This window comes from Hyperolius riggenbachi, chromosome 1, assembly GCF_040937935.1.
Source record: "Hyperolius riggenbachi isolate aHypRig1 chromosome 1, aHypRig1.pri, whole genome shotgun sequence".
Lineage (NCBI taxonomy): Eukaryota > Metazoa > Chordata > Amphibia > Anura > Hyperoliidae > Hyperolius > Hyperolius riggenbachi.
This window is the reverse complement of record NC_090646.1, coordinates 347,482,752-347,510,033: the sequence shown is the minus strand read 5'-3', so window position 1 is coordinate 347,510,033 and position 27,282 is coordinate 347,482,752.

Sequence of the window (27,282 nt, the reverse complement as noted above, 5' to 3'; positions counted from 1 at the left end):
CTGAGATAAGCAATAACTTTCATTCATCGTCAAAACATGGTTAGAGAAAACATTTAAAGAAGTTCTGGTAACTCTTATCACTCACCAGCTAAATAATGTGTACAGAACACTAATTTATTTAAAAAGGAAAAAAAAACACATACAAGGTGTACTTTGTAATTAACGACCGCCTCATGCCAAACGGCGTGAGCGCGGCGGCAGCCCCATTACCGCCTAATTGCATTGCAGTACTGGGGGCGTGCAGTCCTGGGGGCATGTTTTGCAGGAGATTGTGCATGCCAATGCGTGCTCCGCTCCATCATCAGTCTCCCAGCGGCGATCACTGCTAGGAGACTGTTAGATGGCTATTAACACAGCACAGCGCTGTGATCTAAGGCAGCGCTGTACTGGGGACAGGCGTGTCACTCGGCTGTCCCCTCCAGAGGCATAAAGGCAATCCGCTGTCATAGGCTGATGCTTATGATAACCGATCGCGCTGATTGGCTGGCGGTTTAGTAAAAAAAAAAGAAAAGATTTATTGAACAATAAAATAAATAAATATTTATAATAAAATAAATAAACACCCTGGGAGCAATCACAGCCCAACAACAGAGCTCTGTTGGTGGGCAGAAAAGGGGGGGGATCCCTTGTGTGCTGAGTTGTGCTTCCGTGCAACGAGCCCTTAAAGCTGCAGTGGCCTCAATTGTAAAAAATGGCCTGGTCACTAGGGGGGATTAAGATCATGGTCCTCAAGAGGTTAAAGAGACTAAATCAATACGGCAATTAATGGTGGATTATTAAGTGGATGTTCATGTGTGATTAAAATTAGTTTTCATTGTGAAATGCAGTAAAAGAAAACACGAATTGTAAATTGCAGTAAAAGAAAACACAAAATTAAAAACAAATAAGTTGATATCTCAGGTGGGAAGTGGTGGTTGTTGGGTTTCCCCCTGTGATATATCACAACAGATTCCCCCCATGACTTGTTTTGCCCTTCATCAGCCTGCATAACTTGTACATGAAGATGGGCAAGTTTGGAGGCCACCGTGGAAAAAAAATGAATTTACTAAGTAGAACTGAAGTCTGTCAGGTGGCCATTGTGTTGATTGCCGAACCTTTATTAAGATGAAAGAGGCATGGATACCGGAGGGCTACTGCCTGCCCAAAGACTTTTAACTCTGTCCCCACCCAGCATCTCTGCATTAGTGTTGGGCGAACAGTGTTCGCCACTGTTCGGGCTCTGCAGAACATCACCCTGTTCGGGTGATGTTCGAGTTCGGCTGAACACCTGATGGTGTTCGGCCAAACTGTTCGGCCATATGGCCGAACTAAGAGCGCATGGCCGAACGTTCCCCGAACGTTCGGCTAGCGCTGTGATTGGCCGAACGTGTCACGTGGTTCGGACCCGAACGCGCTCTGATTGGCCGAACGGGTCACGTGGTTCGGGTAAATAAATACCCGATCCACGTCATTTCTCCGCCATTTGTCTGTGGGTTTAGCTTTGGGTAGGCAGGCAGGGAAGTTCTCTCTCCAGCCAGGCTAGCCAGGGTCCCAAGGTCATTGTGTCGCTGCTGGGAATAGTAGTACACCGCTCAGCCACACTATATAGCATTGTGTTTACTGCCACTCTGTGTGTCTGCTGGGAACAGTAGTACACCACTCACCCTGTATAGCATTGTGCTCTGTGTCGCTGCTGGCAATAGTAGTACACCGCTCAGCCACACTATATAGCATTGTGTTTACTGCCACTCTGTGTGTCTGCTGGGAACAGTAGTACACCGCTCACCCTGTATAGCATTGTGCTCTGTGTCGCTGCTAGGAATAGTAGTACACCGCTCAGCCACACTATATAGCATTGTGTTTACTGCCACTCTGTGTGTCTGCTGGGAACAGTAGTACACCACTCACCCTGTATAGCATTGTGCTCTGTGTCGCTGCTGGGAATAGTAGTACACCGCTCAGCCACACTATATAGCATTGTGTTTACTGCCACTCTGTGTGCCTGCTGGAAACAGTAGTACACCGCTCACCCTGTATAGCATTGTGCTCTGTGTCGCTGCTGGGAATAGTAGTACACCGCTCAGCCACACTATATAGCATTGTGTTTACTGCCACTCTGTGTGTCTGCTGGGAACAGTAGTACACCGCTCACCCTGTATAGCATTGTGCTCTGTGTCGCTGCTGTGAATAGTAGTACACCGCTCAGCCACACTATATAGCATTGTGTTTACTGCCACTCTGTGTGTCTGCTGGGAACAGTAGTACACCGCTCACCCTGTATAGCATTGTGCTCTGTGTCGCTGCTTGGAATAGTAGTACACCGCTCAGCCACACTATATAGCATTGTGTTTACTGCCACACTGTGTGTCTGCTGGGAACAGTAGTACACCACTCACCCTGTATAGCATTGTGCTCTGTGTCGCTGCTGGGAATAGTAGTACACCGCTCAGCCACACTATATAGCATTGTGTTTACTGCCACTCTGTGTGTCTGCTGGGAACAGTAGTACACCGCTCACCCTGTATAGCATTGCGCTCTGTGTCGCTGCTGGGAATAGTAATACACCGCTCAGCCACACTATATAGCATTGTGTTTACTGCCACTCTGTGTGTCTGCTGGGAACAATAGTACACCGCTCACCCTGTATAGCATTGTGCTCTGTGTCGCTGCTGGGAATAGTAGTACACCGCTCAGCCACACTATATAGCATTGTGTTTACTGCCACTCTGTGTGTCTGCTGGGAACAGTAGTACACCACTCACCCTGTATAGCATTGTGCTCTGTGTCGCTGCTGGGAATAGTAGTACACCGCTCAGCCACACTATATAGCATTGTGTTTACTGCCACTCTGTGTGTCTGCTGGGAACAGTAGTACACCGCTCACCCTGTATAGCATTGTGCTCTGTGTCGCTGCTGGGAATAGTAGTACACCGCTCAGCCACACTATATAGCATTGTGTTTACTGCCACTCAGTGTCGCTGCTGGGAACAGTAGTACATCGCTCACCCACCACTGTATAGCATTGTGCTCTGTGTCGCTGCTGGGAATAGTAGTACACCGCTCACCCACCACTGTATAGCATTGTGCTCTGTGTTGCTGCTGGGAATAGTAGTACACCGCTCACCCACCACTGTATAGCATTGTGCTCTGTGTCGCTGCTGGGAATAGTAGTACACCGCTCACCCACCACTTTATAGCATTGTGCTCTGTGTCGCTGCTGGGAATAGTAGTACACCGCTCACCCACCACTGTATAGCATTGTGCTCTGTGTCGCTGCTGGGAATAGTAGTACACCGCTCACCCACCACTGTATAGCATTTTGCTCTGTGTCGCTGCTGGGAATAGTAGTACACCGCTCACCCACCACTGTATAGCATTGTGCTCTGTGTCGCTGCTGGGAATAGTAGTACACCGCTCACCCACCACTGTACAGCATTGTGCTCTGTGTCGCTGCTGGGAATAGTAGTACACCGCTCACCCACCACTGTATAGCATTGTGCTCTGTGTCGCTGCTGGGAATAGTAGTACACCGCTCACCCACCACTGTATAGCATTGTGCTCTGTGTCGCTGCTGGGAATAGTAGTACACCGCTCACCCACCACTGTATAGCATTGTGCTCTGTGTCGCTGCTGGGAATAGTAGTACACCGCTCACCCACCACTGTATAGCATTGTGCTCTGTGTCGCTGCTGGGAATAGTAGTACACCGCTCACCCACCACTGTATAGCATTGTGCTCTGTGTCGCTGCTGGGAATAGTAGTACACCGCTCACCCACCACTGTATAGCATTGTGCTCTGTGTCGCTGCTGGGAATAGTAGTACACCGCTCACCCGCCACTGTATAGCATTTCTGTACTGCCACTATAATGCTGCCAGTCAGCGTGTACTTTTACGGATAAGTGAAATGAAGAAGAAATCCTGTGAAAGAGGGAGGGGCAAGGGAAGAGGTGTCCCCCCTGACGGTTCACTTACAGGCCACAGTGGAGCACCGAAGAATACCCACTCAATACCGCCCATGTTGTCCAGGAAATCAACCCTCACAAATCCAAAAGAACAGGACCAGATAATTAATTGGATGACCTCTCAAGCGTCCAGCAGTGGGTTAAGCAGCACCAGCACATCACGCACGAGGTCCGAGTCCTCAGCCAGTTACAAGGAGCCAGTGGGCACAAAGCAGACACAACCGGCAGCGACACCATGCACACAACTGCCAAATAACCAGTCCGAAGAATTTCCTCAGGACACAATGGGGTATTCGCAGGAGCTATTCCCAGCCCAACAAACTTCCACCTTTCAAAGGTCAATGGAACTGCCAGAAATTTTGTGCCCGGATTCACAACCATTGACTGTGGGAAATGCACCGCGCACTGAAATGCAAGGCGAGTCTGAGGAGGACTCGGAAACCCAAATCCCAGAGCAAGTTGGGCAGGAGGGGTTTCAATTGCAGGAGGTCGGCCGAGAAGATCTTGAAGACGACGTTGGAGTGTGCTGCGCAGAGGTTGTTGTGGGGAGCTCTACTCCACGGCGGCGGCCCACAATCACATATGACGAGTTTGAGGAGATGGAAGAGGAGGAGGAGGGTATGGACAATGTTGACAGAGACCCAGATTTTGTATGTGAAGGAGAACATCGCCGTCGTAGCAGCAGCACAGATGAGTCTGTTGAAGAACCCACTGCTGCACGAGTTCGACTTGTGCCACAAGGTAGGCGGCGCGAAATTTCAGGCACCACAAGCGTGGAAGTTCAAGTGAGACAAAAAAGAGGCGCAAACAGAAATCGCCAGCAAGGCAGGTGCTCCAAAGTCTGGCCTTTCTTTGAAGACTGCAGTGAGGATGGTACCATGGTGATTTGCAAGGTGTGCAAGACCCGCCTGAGCAGGGGGAAACATATTAACAACCTCTCCACCACCAGCATGACCCGCCACATGGTATCCAAACATCCCACTCTGTGGCCACCAGGACAGGGTACCAGCAGCAACACTGCCTCCCTTGGGGTCACCAGACTCACCACCAGACCCTCCTCAGCAGCAGCAGTAGCCCAGCCATTGCGTGGTTCACAACAACATTCACAAACATCAGACAACGCTGACACTGTCACTTTCCGGAATAGTGCTCTTGAGGTCTCCCAGTCATCAAACACAACAACCAACAGCCGTTCAGTGTGCAGCCCTACGGTTCAGTTGTCTGTCTCGGAGATGCTTGAGCGCAAAAGGAAATTGCCAGCAAATGACCCCCGGGCCGTGGCAGTAACAGCCAGCATAGCCAAGCTTCTGGCCTGCGAAATGCTGCCATATCAAGTGGTGGAGACAAACAGCTTCAAGGGCATGATGTCAGTGGCCATCCCACGTTACGTGGTTCCCAGCCGCTATCACTTTGCGCGCTCTGCAGTGCCTGAGTTGCATGAGCATGTGGTCAGCAAAATAACCCGAAGCTTGAAGAATGCCGTTGCCTGCAAGGTTCACCTCACCACTGACACCTGGACGAGTGCGTTCGGCCAGGGTCGATACATCTCCCTTACCGCGCACTGGGTGAACCTTGTGGAGCCTGGCAACGATTCCTCACCTGCTACGACGCGGGTGTTGCCCACGCAGCAAACAGCTGCACCGCCGTCCCTCCCACTGGATAACAACAGCAGCACCTACCTCTCTGACTCCTTCTCCTCCAACGCATCTCAAAGCTGTACCTCATCCGGAAACGCTAACCCAGCAGCAGTAGGATCGTGGAAGCAGTGCAGCACAGCTGTTGGCATGCGTCAGCAAGCGTTGCTGAAGCTGATCTGCCTTGGGGATAAGCAGCACACAGGGGAGGAAATTTGGAGGGGAATAAAGGAACAGACGGATTTGTGGCTGGCACCGCTGGACCTGAAACCGGGCATGGTTGTGTGTGATAATGGGAGTAATCTCATTCGCGCTTTAAGGTTGGCTAAGCTGATACACATCCCTTGCCTGGCGCACGTGATGAACCTAGTAGTTCAGCGGTTCCTGAGGACATACCCAGGCGTGGCCGATCTTCTGTTGAAGGTGCGACGAGTGGCCAAACATTGTAGAAATTCCAGTACTGCTTCGGGGGCACTCGCCAAGATGCAGGAGCGCTTCAATCTCCCCCACCATCGCTTGCTGTGTGATGTCCCTACACGCTGGAATTCTACGCTGCACATGCTAGCCCGCTTTTGCGAGCAGAAGAGTGCAGTGGTCCAGTACATGATGGCGCAGTACCGAGGCGCATTCGGACAGCTGCCAAGCTTCTGTGGATCCGATTGGGCCAATATGTTGGACCTCTGCCAAGTCCTCCAAAATTTTGAGCAAACCACGTTGCTTGTGAGCAGTGACAACTCTTCAGTCAGCATTACCATACCACTGCTGTGTTTACTGAAGAAGTCAATGTTGAAAATCAAGGAAACAGCTGTCATGATGCAACTGGGGGAATCTGAAGGAGAAAACGATCAGCGTGATGGTACCAACATCAGGCCATCAGGAAACGCTGGCCCCAGCAGCTATGACGAAGAAGAGGAGGAGGAACAGCTGGAGTTGGAGCAGGAATTTCATGCCACCACTGACGAGGGCCAGAGCGGTGCACGTTGGACTTCCACAATTCAGCGCGAATGGTCAGCAGAAGCAGACCAGGAAGAAGGTGACGACTATGATGCATCACAACAACTATCACAACGCTCACAAGAGGATGATGAGGATTCTGGCAGGACTCTGGCACACATGGCTCAATTCATGCTAGACTGCATTGAACGCGACCCACTCATTGTGCGCATTCTGGACAACACCAATTACTGGGTTTATACCCTTCTGGATCCACGGTACAAACACAATGTTCCAAAACTGCTTGAAGAAAGAGTCAGACAGGTCAAAATGGAAGAATACCAGCAGGCCCTTGTGGAGACTTTAGAGAGGAGATTGACATCCTCCCCCTCCTCTAGCCAGTTGTACGCCGACAGACTGACTTCCGCAAACCCAGGACGACCAGGGGGGCAGCAAACAACACAAGCCGCAGCTAGTGCACAAAAGGGAATGGTATCGGCAGTGTCCTTGGAGTGGGAAAATTTTCTGACACCCATGCAGCAGCCCACAGAACAGCAAGCGTGCAGATCCACCTCCAACACCGATCGCCTGGAGAAGATGGTCAAGGACTACATGTCAGATGGCGTAGCTGTGTTGAACAATCCATCTGCACCCTTCAACTATTGGGTATCGAAGCTAGACACCTGGCACGAACTGGCAATGTACGCAATAGAGGTGCTGGCTTGCCCGGCAGCCAGCGTTATGTCGGAACGCTGTTTCAGTGCTGCCGGAGGCATCGTCACAGATCGGCGTATCCGCCTCTCCACAGAAAATGCAGACCGTCTGACTCAAATTAAAATGAATCAATCCTGGATTGAAAATGACTATGCAACACTCCTGGACCCCAACCAAGTAACATGAACAATGACCATCTGTGATGGGTTAGCGTTGCCGGTCCCTGTTTATGGAACCTCTTATCTTTATTACATTTATGACTGCATGGCGGCAAAAATCATGCTATCCGCACGCTTCTTGTCCTCATGCAAGGCCTGGGTTGTTGTGTCTGAAAGCGTGGCCTTCTCCTCCTGCGCCTCCTCCTGTTCCATCACGTGTGCTGCTGCTGGGTTAGCGTTTCCGGTCCCTGTTTATGGAACCTCTTATCTTTATTACATTTATGACTGCATGGCGGCAAAATGCATGCTATCCGCACGCTTCTTGTCCTCATGCAAGGCCTGGGTTGTTGTGTCTGAAAGCGTGGCCTTCTCCTCCTGCGCCACCTCCTGTTCCATCAAGTGTGCTGCTGCTGGGTTAGCGTTGCCGGTCCCTGTTTATGGAACCTCTTATCTTTATTACATTTATGACTGCATGGCGGCAAAATGCATGCTACCTGTGCAAAGAAAACAGACATTTTCCGCATTTTAAAGACAGTTTTCCCTTTGAAAATTTAAAATTGATTTTCTCAAAAACTATAAGCTCTTTTTGCTAATTTTTTTTTCCTCTTGTACCCACTCCCAAGGTGCACATACCCTGTAAATTTGGGGTATGTAGCATGTAAGGAGGCTTTACAAAGCACGAAAGTTCGGGTCCCAATTGACTTCCATTATGTTCGGAGTTCGGCGCGAACACCCGAACATCGCGGCCATGTTTGGCGAACGTTCGCGAACCCGAACATCCAGGTGTTCGCCCAACACTACTCTGCATGCCGCATGACTGACTGACACTGAGCCAGTCTGTTTGCTAGTACCATCATAAAGTTCTATAATTAATTTTCCATCCCTTCCAGGCCTCTGCTACACGTGACGACATGCTGGTCCGTTTACTTGAGAGGCACGCACTAAATTAATAAAAAAATTAGGTAAATTACACTGAGGCCCCTTTTACACTTAATCAGTTGCTCTCAGTTATAACTGAAAGAAAACTGATTTTCAAAGTAAGTCCCATGTTTTCTTATGGCACCTTTCACACTTAACGCGTTTTAACTGAAATCTTCTTCCCAATGCACTGCTATGGAAAAAACGCATACTAATGCATACTAACGTATACTAACGCACACTAACGCATACCAACTGAATAAGTGTAAATGGGGCCTGACATTTTTTTTTCTAAAAAACTTTTTTTTCTAAAAAACATTTTTTTTTTATAAATAACAACGCCCAAGCTCGTCCGTTCAGTTGAGCGCGCTTGCAGCACCCGCACACCTAAGGGCCTTACAGACCTGTTACCGCCCAATCTTGAGTGGCTGTGTGGTCGTGTAACTAGTTAGCATGGTGGAGTTCACATATAGACCCCCCCCCCCAAAAAAAGTTAGGCTGTACACTGAGCCTGTCTGTCTGGTGAACCTTGTAGCAACACTGGTCCATTAAGTTGAGCGCACATGCAGCACCACACACACACACCTAAGGGCCTTACAGACCTGTTAGCGCTCAATATCGGTAAATGCAGCATTTGGTTTGTCAGAGTGAAGTGGGCATAACCCTTACATTACCACTCTGGACATTTAAAAGCAGCACGGTCAGGGCAGGTATATCACCCTCAGCTACCCAGGGCCTATTCCACATCCAACATCCCAGTGCTGTAATAGCATTTTTTTTCAAAATGACAATTACATTTTCCTCATAAATAACATTAACAATTTTTTTCTCAAATTAAATTTGTATGTGTAAACCTGCGCCATCATGTGCAGAACCAAGTCACCGCATCTCTGGCACACAATGTTGGGGCAAGGGTCCCTCTAACCACTGACCACTGGTCTGCTAAGCATGGTCAGGGCACATATATTACCTATGCCGCACATTGGGTAAACCTGCTGACCACTGAGGCAAGCCTTCACTGCGTGGCTCTGCATTGAAGTTGGTGACACCCCCACCACCCACTCCACAAATGGCAGGCAGGCCTGCTGCAAGCCTGCCACCGACTGAACACCAATGGCAACTGGCAAGCCTTCAATGCATGGCTCTGCATTGGAGTTGGTGACACCACCACCACAAATGGCAGGCCTGCTGTAATTTGTTTTTGTTGTAATTTTTTTTTTCAAAAATAGTTTTTACATTTAAATAACATTGAAATGTAGTTTTTCTTTAATAACTTTGTATTTGTCTTTATTAATTTCCCCCCCAAAAAAATGTCAAAATAATTTTTTACAAATAAATTTGACATATATGTTTTAAGAAAATAGGTTGTAGACTGAGCCTGTCTGGTGTCTGCTTCAGCTGAGTGCGCATGCAGCACCGCACATGCACACCTAAGGGCCTTACAGACCGTTAGCGCTCAGTCTCGGTAAATGCAGCATTAAAGAGAACCCGAGGTGGGGTTCTGACAATGAAATCCGCATACAGAGGCTGGGTCTGCCTATACAGCCCAGCCTCTGTTGCTATCCAAATCCCCCCTAAGCCCCCCTGCGCTCACCCATAAATCACAGTCGCGCTGTGCGGGCTGTTTTTACCTTTGTATTGTCAGTCTCGGCTCTCCCCCCGCCTCCTGCATAGCTCCGGTCCCCACCCGCGTCCCTTCCCTCCAATCAGCGGGGAGGGAAGGGACGCGGGCGGGACCGGAGCTATGCAGGAGGCGGGGGGAGCAGCAGACTGACAGTACAGAGGTAAACACAGCCCGCTGTGACATGCTTTATGGGTGATTTATGGGTGATCGCAGAGCGCAGGGGGGGCTTAGGGGGATCTGGATAGCAACAGGGGCTGGGCTGTATTGTCAGAACCCCACCTCGGGTTCACTTTAAGAGTGGCAGTTCGAACATTGTCACTAGATACAAGGACATCATGGTGGTGTCTCAGGAAGTCTGCATTTTATTGCCTGCCAGAGAAGCTGCCACCGTGCTGTAATTTTAATATTGTAATTTAAAAAAAATGAAATTTAAATAACATTGTCGTGTTTTTTTTTTTTTTTCAAAAATAACTTTGTATTTGTGTTGTTGTTATTTTTTCATAAAAAAAAAACTTTCAAAATAATGTTTTACAAATAAATTTGACACATATGCTTTAAGAAAATAGGTTGCAGACTGAGCCTGTCTGGTGTCTGCTTCAGTTGAGCACGCATGCAGCACCGCACATGCACACCTGAGGGTCTTACAGACCTGTTAGTGCTCAATCTCGGTAAATGCGGCCTTTGGTCTGTCACTGTGAAGAGGGCATAACCCTTACATTACCACCCTGGACATTTAAAAGCAGCCCTTTATTCCTCCAATGTAGGAATGTACTGTGATTTCTGCTCTTTATGGATTAAAACCTGACTCTGCGTCAACTCCATAATTTTTGGTGGTACTTTTGGCATGGATCCCCCTCTGGCATGCCCCTATCCAGGTATTAGACCCTTTGAAACAAGTTTTCCATCACTTTTGTGGCCAGAAAGAGTCTTTGTATGTTTCTAAATTCTTCTCCCCATTAGTCTATGGAGGTTCGCCCGGTTCAAACTTTTCCGGAAGTTCACATTTGCCGTTTGCGAACCCAAAATTTGATGTTTGCAACATCTCTAGTAGCTAGGTAGTATATAGTATTTTCTATTTATAATACTGTAGGTGCAATATGAGCAAAGATTTGGTTTTTTTAGCTTAGCTCTTCTTTAACCACTTGAGGACCGCAGTGTTAACCCCCCCCCCTTCCTAAAGACCAGGCCATTTTTAGTTAAATAGGCCATAAAACCCAGCACACAGGTGATTCCAGCCCCTCCCCCCCTTTTCTCCACGCCAACAGAGCTTTCTGTTGGTGGGGTCTGATCGCTCCCCGAATGTTTTTTTTTTTTAAATAAATATTTATTTGTATTCTTTTTTAATAAAATGTTGTTTTTTTAAATTTATTTTACTTCCCTCCCTCCCCTGGCCAGCCAATTACTGCGATCAGCTATGATAGGCTTCAGGCAATTGGCGTGGAGCAGTCGGCAAGTAGTTAAAGTCTCTTCTCTTTGATTAAACTCTTCTTTCGGCTTTCATGCATTTGTCACCTTTTAATTTCAAGATTTGGCACTCAATTGATTAATCCTACAACACATATTTTGACAGAAAATAGAGTTATGTCAGTAACCAATCAACACAGTGGATGAAGAGATGCTTCAAAAAATCTGGAAGATGATTTCAGGCACTATCAGAGAGGTGCCACGTGACAGCAATCAAGAAAAGAAGAGGCTTTAACTCTTCCCCTGAACCCACTACTTAAAAGCAATCCTGAAGTAATTAAAAATGTAAAAGTTAGATACTTACCTCATTAATGAGAAGTCCAGAGGCTTCCCAGATCCTTCTCTCCAGCGGTTTGAATATGCTTCTTCTGGCACATCTGCACTGGGCATATGCAAGTGCAGACCGTGCATGCCCAGTCAGAGCCGGGACAAGGTCCTCCAGCACCCAAGGCTGAAACACCAAAGTGCGCCCCTCCATCCCTTCACCCCTGCCGTCACACACTGATTGCTATTAGACTAAGAGGCACCCCAGGGCCCCCAACACCTTAATCTCTAGTTATCTGGCTTGTAGTCACTTCCATGTATCTCCTTTTCTTATTTATTTCTGCTTCAAACACAATTAGGAATGACAGCTGAATGAATTGTGCGCCCCCTTCTACACTGCGCCCTGAGGCTGGAGCCTCTCCAGCCTATGCCTCGGCCCGGCCCTGTGCCCAGTAGAACAAAGCACTCATGTACGGAGCAAAAAAAACCAAAACATGCACAAGTGCATTATACTGCGCTTTGAGTCCACTAGGAGAAAAGCGCAATGTAAATTTTCTGTGTTTTGTCTTGTCTACTGAGCATCTGTGGCCCGTAGGTTCACAGACAGGAAACTGTAAGGACCTAGGTCCTGACATCACACTGTGGGAGGGGTTCACTACAATATCAGCCATACAGACCCCCCTGATGATCTATGCAAGAAAAGCTAAAGATTTCTCATATAAAAGGGGCTATCTGCTACTGTTTGAGATGAAGTTCAATCCTGGGTTACAGCGGATCCGAGATGAAAAACTAACTATAACAAGTAACTTGTCTATATATCTTATCTAAAGTTTAGATAGTTTACACAGCAAATATAGCTGCAAACAGCTTTAATAGAATATGATTATTTCTTCCTGTGATACAATGACAGCAGCCATGTTGTTTGTAAGCATTACACAGAGGCAGGCTTATCTGTATCTTGATCACTAAGCCTGTAAAAAAAACCTAATCTTTCCCCCTCCTCCCTCTGCCTCTGAAATCAATGGCTAGTAACACCTCCTGCTCCTCCTGCCCAGACTGAGCTCCCATGAGCCCTTGCTACTGCCAAGGCTCTCTGAATATCTGTGGGCGTAGGTTATTTAGTTTATAGGGAATTACAGTATTAAAACAAAAACAAAAAAGTATTTGGCTTGAGGAATCTATATATATAATAGACTAAGTGCCTCAACCTTCAAACAAGAAGAAGTACTTTGCATGAGAACATTTATGCGTGCTCAAACACCAAGTTTAAGGCCTCTTTTCCACGGACTGTTGAGCTGTGTGCTCAGCAAGCAGTTACCAGGCAGCAGTGAGCAGATACCAGGCAGCAACAAGCAGTTACCAGGCAGCAGCAAGCAGTTATCAGTCAGCAGTGAGCAGATACCAGGCAGCAACAAGCAGTTACCAGGCAGCAGCAAGCAGTTACCAGGCAGCAGTGAGCAGATACCAGGCAGCAACAAGCAGTTACCAGGCAGCAACAAGCAGTTACCAGGCAGCAGCAAGCAGTTACCAGGCAGCAGTGAGCAGATACCAGGCAGCAACAAGCAGTTACCAGGCAGCAGCAAGCAGTTACCAGGCAGCAGCAAGCAGTTACCAGGCAGCAGTGAGCAGTTACCAGGCAGCAGTGAGCAGTTGTGAGAGTTTGAGAGCCATTTCACTGCCTATTCACAGTCCATGGAAAAGAGGCCTTACCCTAGCAAGTCTGACATTGCAAATCTGTAATTGGCTATTCATGAGGCAATGCTCATGCAAATGCATGCACAAACCAATACCACAAAGCAGTCACCCTGCTACATGCTACATTAGCACTATCCGGCTTAGTGCACACCAGAGCGGTTCGGCAGCGTTTTGCGATCCACTTGCGGCTGCGGATACGCTTGGGTAATGTATTTCAATGGGCTGGTGCACACCAGAGCGGGAGGCGTTTTGCTGAAACGCATACTCCCGAGGTGAGGCATTTTTTGGATTGCGGAGGCGTTTCTGCCTCCAATGTAAAGTATAGGAAAAACGCAAACCGCTCTGAAAAACGGCAGTTCAGAGCGGTTTTGCAGGCGTTTTTGTTACAGAAGCTGTTCAGTAACAGCTTTACTGTAACAATATATGAAATCTACTACACCAAAAACTCTTTACAAAACCGCAAAATGCTAGGTGAAATGCTACAGAAAAATAAGAAAAAGCGTTTCAAAATCTGCTAGCATTTTGCGGATCTGCTAGCAGTTTTTGGTGTGCTCCAGGCCTCCAGGAGCGCCACGGGGAGGATTCCCAATGCCCCCTTTTTATACAACTGGGGGGACCGCAGGGTCCCAGGCTCTCTCACTGCCTGGAAACCACAGCGGCACCCCGGAGGGGGAGGCTGGGTGGCGTGAACGACCACCCCCAAGTGTGGCCAGCGCCGGGGAGAGCCGTCTGCACCCACCTCCCAATATTAAAAACAGGCACTTACCTTAACGTCCATTGCGTTCTGCTACATGCGCATTAATTTGGGGTCACCACATGAGAAAGGAGAGAAGCATGGGTCACCCCGAGCTTTAGAGCTCAGGGCTGGCTCACATACAGCACTCCAGAGGGGGGGGGGGGGGAGGACAGGCGCACACACTCCAGGGTTCACACCACCGGAGCAAGCCATCCACCACCTGCCTCCAAAGGATACAAACTGCACAAAATGCTTTCCATGAGAAAATTAATGCGCATGTAGCAGAACCCAATGGACGATAAGGTAAGTGGCTGTTTTTAATATTAGGAGGTGGGTGCGGACGGCTCTCCCCAGCGCTGGCCACGCTTGGGGGGGGGGGCGGCTGCGCCACCCAGCCTCCCACTCCGGGGTGCCGCTGTGGTTCCCAGGCAGCGAGAGAGCACTTTGCAGTATTGGTTTTTTGACCCTGCATAGTTTGGCATGCGAAAGCAAATGCATATTTGCATGAGCATTGCCTCATGAATAGCCAATTAGGCCGGATTTGCAAAGCCAGACTTGCTAGGGTTAAACTTGGTGTTTGAGCACGCATACATTTTCTCATGGAAAGCCTACTTCTTCTTTCTTCAAGGTTGAGGCACGTACTCTATTAGATAGATAGATGCGGCGTATGCTACAACGCGGGTTGGCTAGTGTCCTATAAACAATAGGAAAGGAACACAATTATGCAATGAGTAAAAGTTCAACTCGGATCCACTTTAAGTACTGGGTTTGACAGTTTGCACATTACAGTGTTTATTGTCAGACTTGCACTCAAGAATGTTTAAAAATTGTGTCAGGGCAATAATGGGTTACATTAGAAGTTTAGTCTGTCTCGCCAGTGACTGCCGTAATTTTACTAATAAAATCTAAACTCTTTCCATCTGCTGCCATTTATTCAGGCTTCTCTAGCATTTGAAAATTCACATTCAATTTGATTGCCTTGGGCTCCACAATTTCACTTCAAGTTATGAATAATTTTGACAAAACAAATTAATACTTCAGGCGGACATTTTTCCTATTTGTAATGATTCTCAGTGTAAAAGGGATGTTATCATAATAGACCAGTGTGGTAGTGATATAAGCTATCCATTCAAGCTGACCAAGCTGACCTCGTATCAGTGGCAAATTAAAAATGGGAATTACTGGAATAAAGGAAGAATCTGGTACTGGCAGGACTGGGAATGTTGCCATAGTAACTGCAGAGATCAGCTTTACTTCCCAACAAACTTACCTCACTGCAGTCAAGGAGATAGGACTCTGGAGGGAAGGGTGGAAAAACATGCCTTTAACCCTGGCAGTGCCAGCAGATATGCCATAACAGAGTTAGAAAGTCAACCCAACTGTAAATTTTACAAAAGAACACAAACCATATAGTTTTAACAGTAAATTGTATTTTATAATTCTAACCAGAAATGAGATCACAAGAGGTCACTGTGGATGCACTAACACCCAAGACCCACATCAAGACAGGAGACAAAGTGACCCAAATTATTCTCAGTGGGAAATTATATAGTTGTTTCTTTATATGCTATATACTGTATAGTGCACATAACCCTTTCTCTAGATGAGTCCATAATGTTAATCAGCAATCACCAGATATATGCCCAGACTGTCAAGATGAATGTGCAAAAGGTTTCCCTCAATTTGTATAGTTATTTTATTATAGCAAATGTGGAAAGATTTCTACCTCTTTACCTTCCATGCCGAGTGCCTGACCAGTGCACAGGAGCGGCTGACAACCAGTGAATTAACCACCCTGGCGTTCTATTTTTTTGCGGCGCTCGGCCGCAGGTGTTTTTTTTTAACCTATTTTTTTTTCATCATGTAGCTAGCCTAGCGCTAGCTACATGATTCCCCCCTCCTGCTCACCCCTCCGATCGCCGCCGGCGATCATACCCAACAGGAAATCCCGCTCTGAACGGGATTTTGCTGTTAGGGCTTCCCTCATTGCCATGGCGACGATCAGAATGACATCATCGACTTCATGATGTCAGGGATAGTCCCGATCCACCCCATAGCCTGAGGGTCTGGGGAAGGCCTCTTTCGCGGTGCGTAGCGGCAGATCGGCGGCAAGCGTCGGCGATCGAATTAAACACGCAGCTAGCAAAGTGCTAGCTGCGTGTTTAAAAAAAAATGTAAAAAAAGACGCACCAGGGGCTGAGATATCCACCGCGGCGGTAATGGATGAGCTGAGCTCGTCCATACCGCTAAGGTGGTTAAAGTACCCCTGCATAAAATGGACCTTACCCATCACTTAATATCTATTTTGCCATTTTTTCCCATTCATCAGACAATTTGTGGGCTTTCCATGCCATTTTGTTGCATATGGGTGCAGAAGCTGCACCTCTTGATGCTCAAACAAACCACAGAAATCCTTTCCTCAAGGACTTCAGTGTTGTTTTCATTTACTTCCAAATCCTAAGCCTTTTGACAAATCTTATCACAACGAAACAATCAATATCTTGTTTTTTTCGCCACCATTATTTTATTCTAACTCCGTTTTAATGGGAATAATAAGAAAAAAATGGAAAAAAATTCATTATTTCTCAGTTTTCGGCCATTATAGTTTTAAAATAATGCATGCTACCATAATTAAAACCCACACATTTTATTTGCACATTTGTCCCGGTTATTGCAACATTTAAAAATGTTCCCTAGTACAATGTATGGCGCCAATATTTTATTTAGAAATAAAGGTGTATTTTTTCCATTTTGTTTTTATCCCTAATTACACGCCCATAATTTATAAAGTAATTGTAGTAGACTCTCTTTACATATATATTAAAAAAGTTCAGTCTCTAAGGTAACTATTCATATATTTTATTTTTTTGCTTAATTAAAAAAAAAAAAAATGTGGTAACTTTAGGGGAGTGTGGGAGGTCAGGGGTTAATTTAAAAAGGAAAAACAGGTAACTAGGGATCATTTTACAATTTGGCCACAAGATGTCCTCAGTGGTGAATTCAGTTAGTACGGGAAGCGGAAGGATGGTTGGATGGGATTTGTGAATGGCAGAGCCACTGAATCATTAACAGGGGGACTTAGATCAATGAATGGGAACTGTGTTCCCATTCACTGATCTAGCAGCTAACGATTGGCGGTAATGAGCGGCGGTACCGAGCGCAGGGCGGTGATCGGGGGGCGCAACAGGGAGGGATGTAGTAGCTACGCCCTTGCACAGAGTTGTGGCATTTTGCAGGGACGTAGTTACTCATCCCGGCAGATGGGAAGTGTTTTTAAGCAGGTGTTCGATGTGATAGTGCTTTGTGTTTGTGTTTTGCAAAACATCAAGTGTCTAACTGGTAATATCCTTTCTACATGACTTTAAAGGGAGTCTGAAGTGAAAATAAAAACAAAAAACAGATACTCACCTAAGGAGAGGAAAGGCTCTGGGTCCTATAGAGCCTTCCCGGTCCCCACGTTCCCCCCGCAGGCTCCTCCGTTAGCAGTCTCCGACCGTTCAGTCAGAGACTGCTCTCTTCCACTTCTGGTGGGCTTTGGGAGTCTTTGGAAGCACTTGGACTTCCGAAAATGGGCCGCTCCATTGCAGTATAGAGCTGCCTGTCTTCAAGAGCCCGAGTGCTCCTGCGGTGGGAGATTTGAACCGGGGATCCAGTATTGGAATGAGGTGGTCGTGAGAAGAATGGGAAGGTTTTACAGGACCCAGAGCCTCCTTAGGTGAGTATATGTTTGTTACTTTTATTTTTATTTTAGATTCCCTCTAATAACAACACCCCTGATACAGACAAATCCACCTGCATGGAAGAAAAAGGAAATAGGAATGTCACAGATGCAACAATCTCCCTTTAGTGGTTTACATAGAAGAAAAAAAATCTGGTGAAGCTATAATAACGTTATATCTTATAATAGAGTAAACATGCATAGCATGTGGTTTAAAACTAGTAAAGCTGTAATGAAATTTAGGGGGAAAGGACATTACTAGTAGGTAGCTTTGGTTTTGTACTACACAGTTTATGGCAGCCACATCTGAGGAAGCTACCAGTGATCTCACCTTAATAGAGGAATATGTATCAAGAATGCTCCTGGTCTCCTATGTCAGAGGCAGCGCCCTTAACCAGTACACTAACCAGCCACTATGTACTTATGTTTAGCTCATCAGGTCTCATATGACTTTTGGTACACGTTAAAGCAAATTTAAACTATCCAGTAATGCAGTGTTGCATCGCTCTATTGGGTATGCCCATACCTAATTCCTGCTTGGTCAGTAGGAATACGCTTGTCCTCAGCCAGAAGTGCAGCTGGGAGAAGCTTATTTGATGGACTCCAGTCAAAAAAAATTGTGGGAACAGTGGGGTGTAAAAAGAAATGGGAAGTGTATGGACTATCCAGAGGTTTCCCACTATCGAGGAAAGTATCTAATTTTTATTTTTATAACCGCTGTAGGGATACTTTAAGTTCATGTAGATGCTCCTTTCCTTCACATATAGTATAATATATATAATAGCTAGTCATTGTTTTATGCAAAGCATCTGAGATGAGCTGTAGCGAGCTGTTTTATTTTTCCTAAAACCCAGTGTGCAAGTAGCATTACATACACGTGTTTATTTTAGAAGAATGAATTCACAATCTTTAGTGTATAAAACAGTATCTGAAGCACACAGATGCAACTGAACTAGGCTTCCTCCTGTTTTCAATGAAGGCAGCAACAAGTCAGGTTTGATCTGTTCGCAAAGCACTCTGGGTAAGCATTTATTAGTGCATGGAGTCTTACATCCTGCTGGCTCACACTGGGAATATCAGCTCAGCAGAAGAAAAAAAAAAGCTGACAGGGAAAGAGAAAAGCAGTCAGAGCCAGCGGCCATAGAACAGCAGTGTTCTCGCATTATATGTCAAACCTCAGGAAAGGCAGCCCTTGGGCTGCATGATAAGAAATACAAAAGATATAAATGTATACAGCTAATGTACCTACACACAGAAATAGAAGCTGGTAATAACATTTCTTGTAAATGTATGTTGAACATCAGATAGGAATAATTTTGTATGGTTCACTACAAATTCCTCTATACAGAAAAGCATCACATCTTTCAGATCTAATCCTCCAAACAAACTTCAATGCACATCTATTATTTAGCACATGCTAGGTGATCTCCCCTTTGCTTTAACAGCAGAGATAAGTGGACATTCAGATGAAGAATTCTAAGCCATCTAGTCAAATTCCACCCTAGCATCCTGATACAACCATTTTTGTAACTGATCGGTGTGTACCGTATGTCAGAGAATTTAAGCCAGGGGTGTCAAACTCAAGCCAGGGGGGCTACAATTTACAACATAGTCTAAGTCACAGGCAAAGATGTTTATTAAGTTTTAACACTTATTGAAAGGTCTCAAATTAAGTGGCATAACTATAGCAACCATAGCAGGCTCCCTCCTCCCCCTTCTGCAGAGTAGTACAGTGGAGCAGTGTGATATTTACCAGCTCCAGTGATGCTTTGGGTCTTCTCTGATCTTCCTGACAGCCACATGCTCTATGGGTTATTGCTGCACCCCAGGTCAAATTGGCAACGTTTCAGTCAGAAACACTGTCACTGGTGTGCTCTTTTGGACTGGAAGGTGGTGTGCTGTCTTTCTTTTGCTGCTTTCAATGATAGACATGAACCTCTTGAGGGCCACGTAAGAAGGCAAGTAGGGCTGCATTCAGCCCACAGACCTTGTGTTTGACACCTGTGATCTAAACCAATATGTATGTGTAGTCAAAGTCACTGTAAGTCTGTTTACTTCTTCTCGGCGTGCTACAAAGTGCAAGTACAACAACTCTCTATCAGAAAGTTGTGGCTGGACCTGCCTCTCCCACTTTGTTAAATATGCAACCAGTCAACTGTGACTTTTCAAGTGCAAAACCTGCACTACGATGTCCATTTCTTTTCTTAAAGGGGAACTTCAGCCTAAACAAACATACTGTTATTAAGTTACATTAGTTATGTTAATTAGAATAGATAAGTACTACAATCTCTTACTGACCCTGTTTTAAAAGAACAGGCAAATGTTTGTGATTCATGGGGGCTGCCATCTTTGTCATGGGGGCAGCCATTTTTTTGGTTGAAAGGAGGTGACAAGGAGCAGGAGACACAGTTCCAACTGTCCTGTGTCCTGATTACCCCTTCCAGCTGCACACGCTAGGCTTCAAATGTCAAATCATAATGTAAAAAAAATTTTTTACACCAAAACAGCAGAATGAGAACATAATCAGAAATCCCATCATGCTTTGCACAGCATCAGGGGAAAAAAAGCCCGGGCAGTTTTCTTCTGTGCAGCTAAAAATAAGGCTTGTATAAGAGAAACAAAGTTCTGATGCTGTGAAACTGTTAAATAAACACCAAGCCTTTCCAGTGCTACTGAGTCGATTTTTAGTCTGGAGGTTCACTTTAAAGTAAACCAGAAGCACATTACATGCTTGATGCCAGTTTGAATTCAGTATTACTCCAACCAATTTTCACTAAAATGGCTTTCGAATGACTATGGTTGCACTTTCTGGCTATTCTAGTGCCCCAAGCAAGTCACTTTTTGCTTCTCCCAATCCTATAAATAGAAATATTGTAGCTAGTAGTTAGTATGTGTAGGAAATCCATAATGCACAGTGTGCCAAGAATCAGAGATGGATTATGGTGTAATGGGGCCCTAGGCAAGGTAGTTATTTTGGTGCCCCCTTATGGTCCCTGGTAAGATGAAGTGGAGAGAGGTCAAAGAAGGTGGCCGGTGGGCCACTTGACACCCACTACGCCCTAAGCACCTGACTAGGTTGCCTGGTGGATACCACCCTAGAAATCTGCCTGATCTGCTTATTGCCTAAAATCACCTAAATACGGCACACTTAGGGCCCATTCACACTAGAAGCGCTTTTCTGAGCGTTTTGCAATTGATTCGCGTTTTTAAAAAATGTTCCCATTCACTTTCATTAAAATCGCGGTAAAAATTGCTGAAAAATCGTCTTGATTTTGCGACCGCATATAGGGAAATCACGGCGATTTTTACTACGATTTTTACTTTTTACCACGATTTTAATGAAAGTGAATGGGTGCGATTTTAAAAAAAGCAAATCAATCACAAAACACTCAGAAACGCGCTTCTAGTGTGAATGGGCCCTTACAGAAACTTTTTCTCTGTGAAGTCTATGGTGCCAACCTTTTTAATTATAAAGCCCAAAACATCATGTGAACCATATTTGCGAAGAAAGGTAAGTGACACTAGTCAAAAACCAATGTTCGTTTTTGAGAAGTTTCACATTAAAATAGTGTCAGGTAAATAGTGTTAAACCCTGTGGAGAGTGGGATTGTGGTGGTTTTTAGCTAACTGACATCCACGTACTTTCATCTACAATAAGTTTTTGCTAAGTCAGCTGTTGTAACTTTAAAACATTAAAGCAATAGCAACCATTTTAAGAAATGAATAATATGGGGTCCTCACTTTCAAGCACTTTTAACCCCTTTCCCCCTTGAAAGCTGCTATTCCCAAGGTATTTGGAGCTCACAACATGGAGCTTCACCCCTTAGCCATAACAGCCCCAACAACATTGAACTATTTTGAAAACAGTGGGGCAACAAATCCTTATTACATTACTGTCTCTGTTTGCTTAAGCCACCTACCGTTTGCTTGCCGAACACCTCCGCCACTAGTGTAACACCTACCAATGGCCGTCACTGCTTTCCAAACACTTGTGCTTCTCACCATTTCACTCGCACTGCTTACTGAAGTCCGAAGTCCTTGCGCTGCTTACCAAAGTCCCAATGCCAAATTCTACCTGCCCGGCACCTCATAGCCACAATTAATATTGTGGTCTATGTGATAGCAGATAAGATGCCTTGTGAAAAAATGAACTGCTTCAAGTTGGGAACTCTCACTAATTCGTAGAATGAAGGAACAAATAGGCAGGGTACAAGATAAGGGTATGAACTATAGAGGTAGTTGCAGACATATTCTGATAAATACAGGTTAAAACAGTCATGCATATTAGATTAAAATTCATAATCATAAGCTACAGTGGACAAGAAAGTTTAGTATATGTGCCGAAGCGAGGATGTGGACAAGAAAGTTAACAGATTGTTGGATGAACAATTGTACCTCCAGCCTTGAAAATGGTATCATGCAAATAAACCATGTGGTGTGTCTAATGACACATGTCAAACAACCAACTGCTTGAAAAATGTAACTAAAGACAGATAATAGATAGAGCTGCAGTTAGGATGAGTAAGAGTAAAACAGTAATAATTTTATATAGAACTTACACTGATGCCTTGTGGAGAATACTGAACAGTTTCCATTATTCAAAGAGGTTCACAATCTAATGTCTGTGCTATAGTCATGAATGGGGTGGGGGCTTCAGACAACAAGTATGTTTTTGGTTTGTGTGAGGGATTCAGAGCTCCTTGAGTAAATTATTGCATTCAGAAAGAGAATATCCATGGTAACTGCATGTAAGTAGTGTCCTAGGTAGGCATTGAACCTTGAACTCTGCCACTACAATGTAACCATGCTAACCAGTTAGCCATTGTGCCTTATATTATAAACAAACTTGAATTTTCCTTGTACTTTGGTCACCGTAGGGCCCGCAATAAGTTTTCCACCTCCAATGAGCAAGTAGATCAGTAATTTTAAGACACACAGAACAGGAATAAAAACAGCAAAGCTAATTGCCTAATTACATGTTAATTAAACAAGTCTAGCAGTCTTGGCAGCCCACGATCCTTGAGGTTTAAATTTGGTCCTGTTAATTAAACCTACTGAGATGTAGTGAATTGCCTCAGAGAACTACACAAAGTAATGAGGGAGCACATCTTCTATCACTTTATTTAGAAATGGCTGAGAGCTATGTAAGACAAGAGGTTTTGGGTATAAGTTTTACCTTTCATCAAATATACATACATGCCAGTGATGCCACATTAACTTGTCTCGTTTTCCTGGTTTGTAGGAGCATTCAGCCCACTGGTCTCTCGGTCAAGCATGGGGCAAACATATATTCTATCTGAAATACCCTAGTAAAAAGAATGCAGTAAAATTGTGGTCTCCTGTGCATATGTTAGCACAGGTTGCAGCACCTTACTGGATGCATGATTCAGTACAACAGCCATAAGATTTATTTTACATGCAAGATGGTGTGATAACACTCATTACTTCATATTACTGAATTATTATCCTGCCTAGAGCTACACTAGCCTTTTCCCTCGAGCATCCATCCTCATCAAACTCTTCTGTTCAGCTGATGTCTCTGTTTATAAACTCAGATGGATGTTGCAGCAGGGTGATGTGGCTTACATTAGCTTGGCAGCAAATTAAAATTAGCCCCAGCCTAGACTTATTTGAATTTTATGTCAAACTCTTGTAACCAAGCAGTCTATAAATAGAGGTACAGCCAGCAGGATTACATCTGTTGAACCAGAGAGCGTAATGAGAGACGATGGATGCTGGAGGCAGCATTTCTGCAATGCAAAGTAGACATGGGAACAGCACTGCAAGTAGCGATGGCCGAACATCACGATATTCCATATAGTAAGTAGAGGCGCCCCACAAGGATATACCACAATCCTCTTCCTTTCTCTCTTTGTGACAACAACCTTTGCAGCCGTGTTAGGGGTAGGACCCTTTTTCCTCCACAAAAACAATGTTAAATTCAATCACAGCGCCAGGGATTATGTTGTAAAGGAACTCCAATCCACCTCCAGAGGCCCCTCCTGCATTTGGGTGCTGTATGGAATATTGCTGTATGGAATATTCTCAGCGACCCAATGAGACAAAAGAGGAGAAGGTGCTCTCAGTGGATAAATGTCAGGCAAAGTTTTATTTGGAAGTGATAGATAAATACAGTAAAAACACTTACATCATGAGGGTCCTACACCAATTAGGACCCTCTGCGGTTAGATCGCTTCCCACCCTGTGGTACTCAGCAACAAGTGCGATCAGAGATGCATAGCCCGCTCTCGTCCCTTTTGACTAGTTTCGGCCTCTCGCCGTCATCAGGGGATACGAGAGCGGGCGGGCTGCGCAGCATTTATATATGCATTAGAAAATTAGTTCATTACCTCTTCCCATAGGAGTTCCATGTCCCCGCACCGAGCGCCGACCCGGAAGCCAACTACTTCCGGTCGGCGGCCATATTGGTTCCTGTGACGCAGCTGGAACGCGTAATGCGTTCCACCATGCGAACACACAGCGTGGGTGCGCAATAGAGCAGAGACGCAGCTGGAACGCGCAATGCGTTCCACTATGCGGACGTACACCGTGGGTGCGCAATAGAACAAAAACGTCGCACTACAACGCTACGCATGTCATCCAGTCATGCCTCTATTATGAAGCATGCTTAAGAGTGCCGCTCAGATGGAACTCCAATGAGAGATAAAATTAAATACTGTAATGTTGTCTAAAATATTGCCTAAGAATTAGCATAACATTGATCTAGTATCGTACAACATCTGCAACATCTAATCGTCAATAAAATAACATATAAAAATAAATGATGGTCATAACATAGATTAAATACCATAAGTGTCGAGAGGGACGAGAGCAGGCTATGCATCTCTGATCGCACTTGTTGCTGAGTACCACAGGGTGGGAAGCGATCTAACCGCAGAGGGTCCTAATTGGTGTAGGACCCTCATGATGTGAGTGTTTTTACTGTATTTATCTATCACTTCCAAATAAAACTTTGCCTGACATTTATCCACTGAGAGCACCTTCTCCTCTTTTGTCTCAATGGGTCGCTGAGAATATTCCATACAGCACCCAAATGCAGGAGGGGCCTCTGGAGGTGGATTGGAGTTCCTTTACAACATAATCCCTGGCGCTGTGATTGAATTTAACATTGTTTTTGTGGAGGAAAAAGGGTCCTATCCCTAACACGGCTGCAAAGGTTGTTGTCACAAAGAGAGAAAGGAAGAGGATTGTGGTATATCCTTGTGGGGCGCCTCTACTTACTATATGGAATATCGTGATGTTCGGCCATCGCTACTTGCAGTGCTGTTCCCATGTCTACTTTGCATTGCAGAAATGCTGCCTCCAGCATCCATCGTCTCTCATTACGCTCTCTGGTTCAACAGATGTAATCCTGCTGGCTGTACCTCTATTTATAGACTGCTTGGTTACAAGAGTTTGACATAAAATTCAAATAAGTCTAGGCTGGTGCTAATTTTAATTTGCTGCCAAGCTAATGTAAGCCACATCACCCTGCTGCAACATCCATCTGAGTTTATAAACAGAGACATCAGCTGAACAGAAGAGTTTGATGAGGATGGATGCTCGATGGAAAAGGCTAGTGTAGCTCTAGGCAGGATAATAATTCAGTAATATGAAGTAATGAGTTATTCCAGTTCCAAAAATGTACAGTGAAAATTTGTGAACTGGAAATTCACAGTGAGCCCCATTGACTTTTATGGCAGGCGGATATCAAAAACCTTCAGGCCATCTCTGCAGAAGACAGAAGAAGGAGAAGTCGTTCTTTCCCCACCATCACCACCATGTTTACCCAGTGAGCAGGGAAGGCAATGCACCTTCAAAGTCTGTGTTTTGAAGACCAGTGGCCATATGCAATTCTCTTTTTCACCTGAGTTTTCTCCTAGGTGATAATTTATCATCTTCGATTTTAAATAACTTTCCAGCCCTTTTCAACTTAAAACGTACCAAAAATTAGATGAGAAAGTTCTATCAAAATTATTTTGAGCATGTTCTTGCTTTCTGGTGGCCTAAAAGGCATTTTATTGACAAGTTTAAACATATCACCTAGGAGAAAACTCAGGTGAAAAAGTGAATTGCACAAGGGCCCAAGCCCACACTAGCGGCACACAGATCAGTGCTCCCTCCGGTGGCTGAACAGCGGTAAGTCTCCACCCGCTGTCAGCCGCTTCCAGCTGTGCGACACTTTGCAGATTACGGAGGGGAGAGCCAGGAAGGGGGGCCCCAAGGTGAGAGAAGGGGGGGGACTTCCCCCCTTCTCCGCTGCTATGCCCATCGCCCTCCTTCACTGGCTGTCTCCCCTCCTGCTCAGGGTTCTCTGGCGGGTGGCGGGCCCCCCCCTGACCACGGGCCCTCGGTCCGTGCCCGAGTGCCCTAATGGTCAGTCCGCCCCTGCCGTGAGCTGGAAAGTGTAAGAAAAGGGGGTGACAATGATGTGTTGATGGATGTCACAAGGATGCCCACAAGAGAGGAACAGGAGGAGGAGAGTTTAGAGGGAGAGACAGAGCATTGAAGAGGAAGGAAAATGGTAGAAAGCAGGAAGAGGTCGCAGGGGACAGTAGGCAAACAGCAGGGTGTGACGCCATATGGGGTCAGCCAGACACTGCTCCTGGTGGTCACTTCTAGCGGTACTAGACAGGGTTCAAAAGGGCTTATTAGTATGGAAATACTTCTGTGTGTGTGCCACTGACAGTGCAAAAGCCATCTGTATGCTATGTCACCAGCGAATAAGTCATGGGAAGACCAGAACCCACAAAGCCCTGTGGCAGGAAGCCCTGAAAGCAGGGGTCTCAAACTCAATTTACCTGGGGGGCCGCAGGAGGCAAAGTCAGGATAAGGAATTTCCAGGCCGCTTAAGGAATTTCACAATCGCAGCGCATCGCCGCCTCTGCCCGTCCCTCTCACTCTTCCTTCACAGAGAGAGCCGGGGAGAGGCGGCGATCCGTGCGGCGATTGACATCAGGAGGGGCAGAGCTGAAGCTGAAATCTCTGCCCCTTCCAGGAAATGCCGGCGAATTGCCCCCCGGGCGATTCGGGGGCTCTGCAGCCCTCGTTTAGCGGCGGGGATGCGGTGGATTACTTGGAAGCACTGAAGCGAACTATAAGGAAGCTTTTGCCAGCGAGGGCCACAAAATATTGTATCGAGGGCCGCAAATGGCCCGCGGGCCGCGAGTTTGAGACCCCTGCCTTAAAGAAAGAAGCACTCAAATCGCAAGCCAGCCTCCTTGTATCCCACCTTCTTCTCCTCTCCCTCATTCCCAGTTGTCCTCCACACCACCTTCCAGCCTGCCCTCTTCACGGTCATTGCTACAGAGTCAATGTTCCATCCCACAGATGTTGGGGGTGAAAAAAAATGTCACCCCTTTGCCAAACATCTGACTGCTGGCTTGTCAGAACTGCTATCTGAGGCCTTTAAAAATGTGTAGGCATCGCAGCACCGCAGTGAAAGGTACCAGGAAGAAGATATTTTTCACAGACGGGCTATC